Source organism: Coenobita brevimanus, chromosome 12 (genome assembly GCF_032717465.1).
Source record: "Coenobita brevimanus isolate Jiangsu-jjx chromosome 12, ASM3271746v2, whole genome shotgun sequence".
NCBI lineage: Eukaryota > Metazoa > Arthropoda > Malacostraca > Decapoda > Coenobitidae > Coenobita > Coenobita brevimanus.
Genome location: NC_136965.1, coordinates 8,071,182 through 8,081,367, shown reverse-complemented (window position 1 = coordinate 8,081,367; position 10,186 = coordinate 8,071,182).

Genomic DNA, 10,186 nt, shown 5'->3' with positions numbered 1-10,186 from the left:
TTCACTGAGTACATTTGACCGTCCAGATACTTGTGAACCGTGTTAGTGCTCACATGGATGCCAGTTTCATTAGCAAGCCTGTCAGCAATCTCCTTCAGTGTGATAACTGGGTTTTCCTCCACATATTGTATCATCATGTTGATGTGCTCTTGGCGAAGTTTTGCCTGACGAAAACCACCGCGTATTTTTGCACAGCTGGAGGACTCGTTTTGTATTGGCTTACAGAATTAATTAACAAGTAATTACCTTGGCACAGAGCCTATGATATGCTGCTGTATTTATTTTTATCTACAATCAGTTCATTAAAAATTAGTTTTCTTTAAACAGTTATTTTTTATTGCATTCCAGATGTTATAAATTAAACCACTTATTTTAAGCTTCAGGTATTTTAAATTAAGCTTCAGGTATTTTAAATTAAGCTTCAGGTATTTTAAATTAAACTTCAGGTATTTTAAATTAAACTTCAGGTATTTTAAATTAAACTTCAGATGTTTTAAATTAAACTTCAGTTGTTTTAATCTGATGTTCAGTTATTTTAATTTGAGGGTGAAAAGGTATTGATGCAGTGCCGTCAACTGATGACTACACTGAGTGACAGACAAATGTTTACATGTAACTCAAGAAACCATATCCTCCTCTGGGTGGTAACCATAGCCAAATGATACATGATGGTCTAGTAAGTTAAGGTGATCAACTGGATGGAATCTGTAAAGATGAGATGGCTGGAGTCTATTTTTCACATAATGCTTCTCACAGCAGCGTGAGGCTTGTAGCCCTCGCCCTAAATGTCGGGATCGGGTTGCTCGGCTCAGCTACCGATTTCTGCAAATCTTTCTTAGCGTCGATTATATATTGCCCATAATGTACTTGCCCAATATATCTGCATCCTTAACTGACTTTTCAGTCATGATATTTCTTCTGTACACTACAGGTGTACGTAAAATTTAGCTATTCGGATGATCTCTGGTCTTTTGTTGATTTACTTTCTGTGTCTACAAAAGCAAGTGACTCGTATTATTACTCTCAGACTTCTTCCATTCCTTAGGGTTTATTCAGTCGTATTTATGACAGATTTTCAGAAACCTGGTTCTGCTACTGGTTGATGATGATTCTGGCATTTTCACGTGATCTATCGTTGCCCTGTCGGCTGCGTTTACTATAGTCGCGGCGCGCGACTCTGAGGTTGTTATTATCGTGCCCTGGCAACTACCATTCAAAAGTACTTCTGATTTCGTGTATTATATGAGACGCATGGGATTCGTGTATAATATGTTCGTGTATAATAATATTCGTGAATAATATATTCGTGCTTAATATTTTGATTCGTGCATAAAAAATACCCCCGCTAATACCAATACACCAGTCCTGTATGAGACAGCCCTAGCATGTATTCAATATGGACGGGGGGTGTTAGCGCCGAAGTGGTGACATGTAGAGGTGTACGATATGTAGGAGGACTACTGGGCCTTGATAGCAGGCTGAGAAGCCTATGCCCAGAGTCGAGCACATAAAAAAAAAAAAAATGATACGAAACCGGTCACACTTTTGAATGGTAAGTTGCAAGTGTACGAAAATGACAACCTCAGAGTCGTGTGCCGCGACTATAGTAAACCTGCATTCACTGTAGCAGGGCGGGCGTTATGTTTTGTGTGTGTGTGTGTGTGTGTGTGTGTGTGTGTGTGTGTGTGTGTGTGTGTGTGTGTGTGTGTGTGTGTTTAAACTAAAGATTTCACTGGGACAGTCTTGTGAGAGTGAAATTTGGGTGCTGATTTCTTTTCATTACTGTAAATCATTCCTTCCTTTGTAATAATTAAAAATAACTGCTCCTTTTCTCGTTAAAATCTCATCTGTGCTTCATTATCCCTTAATTGAGCTTTAAATTACAATTAGCACTTCTAAATTCCTTGCATCATTTTAACTTCAGCATTTATTAAGTTATTAATCAGCACTTTTAAACACACATTCACAAAGTTTGATATCTCTAACTCAGAACTCAATACAGCAATCGCCATAAATCAAGTCTTATCTAGGATCATTGAGTGGAATCAGAATAACATTATCTCAGTTAATGCTCAGAAAACCAGATATATACAGTTTACCAAGTGACAGATAATACCTGATTCCGATATTACCTTCAGTGCAGATACTATTCCTACCTCTAGAATTAACGAAATTCTTGGTGTTTCACTTAACAATACCCTCAGCTGGACCTCTCATATTAGGTCACTTGCTAAAACCGCTTTAAACAAACTTGGATATTGTACGGAGTCTGTAACTTCTTCACTGATGAGCAGTTAGGTATAATTTACAAGAGTCATGTGCTCTCTCAGCTGCTATATTGCTCACCCTTGTGGAGTGAATGTGGAAAGGTTGCACTAAATCAACGGAACAAAATTCAGAACAAAGCTATAAGAATTATCAATAACCCTACAGTTACAAATGAACGACCTCCCATACAAGTAAGATGAAATGTTGCCTCACTTGCATTATATTACGGATACTTTTATGGCAAATGCTCAGACGAAGTTGCATCAATTGTGCCACCTCTCCATGCCTCCCCCCCCCCCACTAGTACACGGGCATCTGGCAGCGCTCATGACTGAACTGTCACACTGACATATTTCAGAACTTCTGCCAATCAGAATTCTTTTATTCCTCCTAACTGCATCTCTTTGGAATTAGCCTCCCCAGAATAGTTTCCCCCAAAACTTCAAGCTAAGGCTGTTAAAGTCCAACTGTTGCAGATTTTTTTTATGATTGGAGGAAACCTGTAATCTGGTGTATGTATTATCTTTTTATTTAATTTGTTTTTCCTTGCTCTGTTTATCTTCTGTATTAAAAAAATAAGTTTTCATAATTTCTCTTTCTAATTCCGTTGTGCAAGCTGAGTTATGCTAGCGTCGAGACCTGAAAGTTTTTGAAAGTTACTGAATAAGCAATGGCTGAACGTATTTAGCAATTCGTATTTAATAACCGAAAAATTTATCCTTCTACCAGTTGAGAATGGATAGACAAGTTTTCATAAAGCATGCAAATCACATACACACACATGTAATATTCACTGTCACTATAAAACAAGGAGCACTCAAATGGTGGAACATTTGCACTCATCAGCTGGTCTGAGGTCCTAACACTTGACATTTTTTTTAAACAGAACAGAGGAAAGAGAAACAAATTTATAAAAAAAAATAATAATCCGTACACCAAAGTACTGGTGTCCTCCATTCATAAAAAATCTGTAACAATTGGACTTAAACAGCTGTAGGTTGAAGTTTGGGGCGAAACAACTATAGGGAAGCGAGTTCCAAAGAAAAGAAGTTCGAGGAATAAAAGATTTCTGATAGGCGGAAGTTCTGCAATATGGCAGTGTGACAGTCCAGTCATGAGTGCTACCAGATGCCCGTATAGCACAGGGGATGACACGGGGAGGTGGCACAATGGATGCAACTTCGTCTGAGCATTTACCATAAAAGTATACGAGTATGTAAAAAGGCAAAATTCCTTCTTATCTGTAGGGGTGGTAGTTTATTTGTATTAAGAGGATTATCGAAAATTCAAACAGCTTTGTCCCGAATTTTGTCTAGTTGCAATAGTGCAGCCTCACCACATCCATTCCACAAGGGTGAGCAATACTCCAGCTGAGAGAGCAAATGCCTTATAAACTATAACAAACTGCTAGTCAATGAAGAAGGTACGAACCCCGTACAATATTCCAAGTTTCTTTAGGGTGGTTTTATCAATTGATCTGACATGGGAGGTCTGCCTGAGGGCACTGTTAAGTGAACCACCGAGAATTTCAATACTTTTGGAGGTAGAAATATTCATAGAATTGATGGCTATATAGGAATCTGGCAATATCTGTCCATTAGTAAACTGAATATATCTGGGTTTACTAGCAGTAAATGAGACAAGGTTATTTTGTCCCCAATCAGTGATCCTACATAAGTCTTGATTTACGGAGATGGCTGTACTGAGTTGTGAGTTAGAGATATTAAACTTTGTGAATGGGTGTTTAAGTGCAAATGAACTGTGACGTGTTGAATCATCTGCATATGAATGGATGAGATTATTGGTAACAGACAAGAGATTAATTATATGAATTAGGAATATGGTTGGATCCAGAACTGATCTTTGTGTCACGCCGGCATTAAGTGAGTGGAAGTTGAAATATACATCATCTACTTTATCTTTCTGTCTCTGAGATATGAGGAAATCAGAGGAACAAAAGACTTTGGTCCATAGCAAGGGAGTTTCAATAGCAGGGAAAAGTGCTACACTCTGTCAAAAGCTCTAGAAATATCAAGTGCTACAGCGTAAATTTCTCCATGTTGGTCAATTGACTGATGAATGGAGTGAGTCAGGAGATTAAGGATATCAGTCGTGGATCCTTCGTTGTGAAAACCATACTGTCTATCAGTAATTATGTTACTGGATTCAAGATGTTTAACTATGTGCTTATTCAGTACAGTTTCAAATACTTTACCAAGAGAAGACGTGATAGCCACTGGTCTGTAATCAGAGGGGTCAGAAGAGCTTCCTTTCTTCGGAATTGGGTGGATATTGGCTTCTTTCCAAGAATTAAGGAATGAAGAAGTACATATGCATAGTCTGAAAAGTTTAGATAGAACAGATGCAAGTTCTGGGGAGCACTTTTTCAAAACAATTGGAGGAATTCCATATGGGCCTGGAGCCTTGTTGGTTGGTAAATTGTCTAGGATGGATATTACGTATCTAGCCTATATTTTAAGTGGAGCAGTTTCAGGAGAGTCACGTTTTAGTACTGGGATGTTCTGGCTGACTTCCTCTAACGTAGAATTTCTGGCAAATGTCCTGGCAAGGATATTCGCTTTACCATGCAGGTAATTACCCGTCCCCGCCCCGGAGGGGCTTGGGGGTGGGTATTGTTTTCACTTGGTTTATCTGTTTGTTTGTTTGTCTATCTGTCTGTTAACAACTTTACGCGAAAACTACTGCTGCGATTTTGACTAAAATTACAGGAATGATGGGCTATGGCCTGATCGTCTGAGTAAATTTTGGCTTAAACTGGGCCAAGGCCCAGATATCCTGTTGTGTTCTTACGTCAGCACTAAAAGGACTGCCGGAGACGGGTTTGCTGTGCCTTCGCACCACTTCTTGTTTGTAATGTTACCGTCTGAAGATTTTAGTGGAGGAATGGACGGTGACTTGTTAAAGTTATTATTGAAAGAACTTAGAGTTGACCAGTATATTCTATTGTCATTAAGATTGTTTAATAATTTGGATGGTTGATTGTGAAGAAAGTTTGATTAAGCGAGATCTGTTACTGATTTTGCACGGTTTCTTGCATCATTAAACTGACTGAGTGATTCAGATGTTTCTTAACTTTAAGTAAGAGTTATATACATGTGACTTTTGGGCTGTAGTTCTGGCACAGTTGCTATCAAACCCTTTTGGGGAGTGTGATCTTTTAGTGAAGTGTTAACTGGGTATTAACAACTCCATACCAGCTTGTATTAAGTCATTAATGTGGGACTCGGTAGAACTGATGTCACTAGAGAAGAAAGGCTGCCATGGAATATTAGTAAGATAACTTAAGAACCCATCCCAGTCTGCCTCATCAAAGTATCACTGGATCACCCTGACAGGATCAGAACAAGGAGGTTCAGGGGAGTCGACTAATGAGACTTTGAGGAGATTGTGGTTGGAGGATCCAAGTGGTGACAGTACTTCTATCCTGTGTTGATCCCGATTATTTATCAGGCATAGATCCAAGAGATAGAAGTCATGGTAAGGATTATCTGGAAATCAGGTTGGTTGTTTTACCAACTGCATGAAATTAAACGATTCTGCAAGCAGCTCACATTCTAGACCAGTATCGTCAGCCCTGGCAGAATGCAATAACCATTCTACATTATGTACTGTACATTAAAATCACCCAAAACGGTAATTTCTGTGGTAAGGGTGAAGTTAAGTCAACTGTGTGAATATGGAGTCAAATACACTGGGTTCTGAAGAAGCACTGGGGGAGCAATACACTACACAGATATATTTGGTAATATTTAGATAAAATAGTTTGTACAATGAATAATCAAAATTAGTTGAGGTGAAGTTTAAAACAGAGTCAGCTGCTAATTCAGGTTTGATATTACAACAGGTGCCACTCTTGTTATGGAAGTTAGTGAGGAGATGGTAACCAGGAGAACAAAGTGGGGATATTTCAGTACAGGAAGAGATTTGGGATTCTGTGAGCAACAGGGCTTAAGGGGATACTGATTGAGGAAAAAGTGAGCTGAATTCAAATTCGTGCTAAGACCATGGATATTAATGAAGTATAGGGCCGAACCTGTGCTTCTTTGATGACAAGCATGAATTGTGTTTGCAGTAGTCACTGTATGCACAGTTGCTTGATAGCGACCGGGAGGACCCTGTGCTGCCAGCCCTACCTTGTCGGTGGTAACAGTCCGAGATACCACCAAGTTAGCTGATGTCAATGCAGCGGCCATTACTAAGGGGGAATGGAAATGGAATGTGTGAAATTTAATGTGCATGTAGGATGGTGTAGACATGTGTCCTTCACCTTCGACTGATTTTTCTCAGATTCGAAGTGCTTGATTTTTGTCTGACACTTACCACTGCCACCAAGTTTGTTTCAACTGAACCTTTGACTGACTGATCTTTAAATCAGTTATATCAAGTCCCTCTATCATTGCCATATCCCTTCCATATCCTGAACATTTCCACAATATCTCATCGAAATCAGGTAAAGCTGTCTTGCCACATCACCTTGATCTTTGATCTATTATTCTGAAGAAAAGGAAAAACAATAGGTCAGCCCCTTCTATCATTCTCATCCGTTTTATCAAGTTTGGTTGAGATCAGATCAAAACATTTTGGTTGATATCAGATCAAAACATTTAGTTAGCTATTTTCTTCACACACAGATGCATGGGTCGAACTTTCACTTTGCACTGTAACCTTGACCTTTGTTATCAAGATCCAGAGCTGGGCACCTCCGCAATCACTTCCGCAATCCTCAATTTCCGGAACAGCGGACCGCATGATTTCAGTTGCGGAATTGCGGTTGCAGCAAACTCGTCTGAAACTTGCGGTATTGCGTTGCGGAAGTACCTCCGCAATCACAGTCCTATCTGCAATCTCCCATGTGGCGGTCGTTTCCGGTTAGTACAGGCTACAACATGGCAAGGATTCCCGGCCAGTAGCAGAGGCGAGCGAGGCGTCACTGCATCAGTTAGCAGTAGGGATGGGCAATACCAGGAGAAATTATTTGATACGATACGATTATACTATATGCCAGCTTGGCAGTAAATTTTGTGGCACACATAGCTAATCATGCACAGTTGTGACGTTTTGGTGTGAAGAAGTGCCAAGTGTCACAGGTGTGAACTTCGGAACTTGAATTTCTGAGGCAGTGAGCACTCTGAGAAGTGGTCTGAATGAAGTTACAGTTTGAACGGAGTCACTAGTGAGTGGTGAGGGTCACACTGACTGAGTGTCACTGTGGGAAATTTATCTCATAAATAGATTATAAATACAATAATTCACCACATTATCAATCGATTTACCTTCTGTTTGTGCACTTTGTATTGAAAATTGTGAAACGCGGTTGCGGTATTGAGGTAGCGGAACTGCTCATTCCAAGTTTATTGCAGAACCGTGGCAGCGGAAGGTAAGGGTCAGAGGTTGCGGAACTGTGATTGTGGAGTTGAATTTTAGATTGCGGTGCCCAGCTCTGTCAAGATCTAATTCCCTCGTTCTTGCTTTACCTTCAGTGATGCCACCAAGTTTGGTCCAAATGAAACAAACACTTTAGGATGAGCTTGCTATGTCAGATTTTGATTTAGCCTCGCGATCTTGACCTTCGACCTATTGCTCTAAAAACCATAGGTCTAATACCTTAGCTGACCCTCAACTCTTCCACCAAGTATGGTTATAATCGGATAAAACCTTTTCTAATCATTATTTTTTTCACACACAAATCGATCGAAAGAAGCACCCGCTCTCACTTCGCTAGCGCGGGTATAACACTGGTACAATGGTAACGGTGTGTTAAATCTGATCTGCTTGGCAAAGTAATTATCATTTTGGTAATGTTACGACAGATACTTTACTTCCATTCTAGAATGGATTACTGTAGTGCTGTTGGTGTACCAGTCAGTAGTCATTGCCTTACTAATCGGGGTACGGATAACCCAGGAAGTACTTGGCAAGAAAACGTTTGAGAACCCTTGCTCCAGAGTACCGTATAAGTGAGTGGGAATCATTATTTCCATGTCATCAGTTTCATTCATTCATTCACAACTTTTCCTTTCTCCATGTTACAGACAAAATTGTCAGCGATCCATCCATGTCCAGGACTCGACCACATTTCACTATTTTGCCCCATAACCATCTGCCTCTAGTGCCTTTCATTACAACTTTTCCAGGGCTGCCTCTAAATTTACGTATCTCCATATGCATGCTCTCCTTTCAGCCCACTTTGACACACGCCACTGCTGATGGTTTATCTACAAGGCTGACACACGCCACTGCTGATGGTTTATCTACAAGGCTGACACACGCCACTGCTGATGGTTTATCTACAAGGCTGACACACGCCACTGCTGATGGTTTATCTACACTCTCTCTCTCTCTCTCATATATATATATATATATATATATATATATATATATATATATATATATATATAATCACGTTGAGTACACCGTTTCCCATCCGATCAGCGAAGGTAAGCAACGTTGGGTCTGGTTAGTACTTGGATGGATAACCGCCTGGGAACACCAGGTGCTGTTGGCATAACGTTCTCCCTACGTGTCAAGTGGGGTTGGTGGAGGATTAGTGCCCCTCCTTGTAAAACAATTAACTCTGAGCCCTTGGCCACCCCGTTTGGGATACATGGCGTCTGGCAATGAATGAATGAATATATATATATACCTTTTTATTCTAATGATCATGGGACCGCAGCCAACCATCTAGAGGCATGGGTCCAGCTGCAGCTCCGCCCAATCGGTACTGACGTGGGTGCCACATAATCCCGCTGGGGTCATACTGTCGTACATTATCTGTACTTATTAGTCAATTCACCGTTATATTATGGCTTGTAATTACTGTTTTGATGTATAACACTGTTCTAATTTTGAAGACAACGACATTTTATTATTCGTACATCAGGTGTACATTTTTTAGCCACTGATTAGGTAATACATCAAAGGATGTTAGTTCATCTCTTTTTTCTGGCTAGTGGCAGGCGATCTCTTGCAACATTAAGATCGTATAACCCTGCTGGAACCAGGAACCTATATTTTTTTTTTTTTTTTTCTTGAGGGGGAGGGCCGTTCCGGCTCCAAGTTCAGTCACTCTACAAATTGCTGGTTTGTGCGATTCTGTGTTCGGGTTCGGTTCCACACTACTGATATTTACGTCTGGTATTAACGGTAAGAAAGTCACTTCTCACTTCCATCTTTTCTCATTCTGCTATAAAACAAACTCATTGTTAGTCATCTTCGCAGATTCTTTCTCAAGTTAATTCTATTCCCTCTGTGTGTCTGGTAGATTTTCTTCTACCGAAATAGTGTTTGTTATATGTAGCCTCTTGCCAGCACAGACGGTGACCAAAGTACAATATTCTCACTCTTCTTTACTCTGGGAACTCCCCATAACACAGCGTTCAAACCCAGGGGCGTCGTTAGGGAACATGAAGGCCCAGACTGATGCATATCTACCCGACGAAGGTCATTCGGCAGATTACGAAACATTCCCTCAAAATTACAATCCAGTTCACCATTTCAGTTTTAGTTAAATACTGGCTGGGGTAAAGATTTCCTCCAACGGTTTCATGTTCGGTCAGGAAGTCATGACAAATTGCTTGGTGTGCAAGGCTGTATGTCCTTGGCTATTCAACATAATATTTTAGATGATAAGCCATAGCTCTGTCTACTTGCACAGAGCACGACAGTTGACCCAGAAAAAACTGACTGTCAATACGCAGTGCAAGATGTCCGCCATACTTGTACCACTCTATTTAGGGTCCACAAGGCAGTGGCTAATGTACTAAGTCTCTTATCCCCTTTCCACCACACACCCGCCCAGACTATCCTCACTCCACCCTTGAAGGAACTGACTAAAAGAGAGGTCAAACAGCCAGAATGGTCCACTTCAGATTTCTACAAGTACCTATTTTCTGTAGCG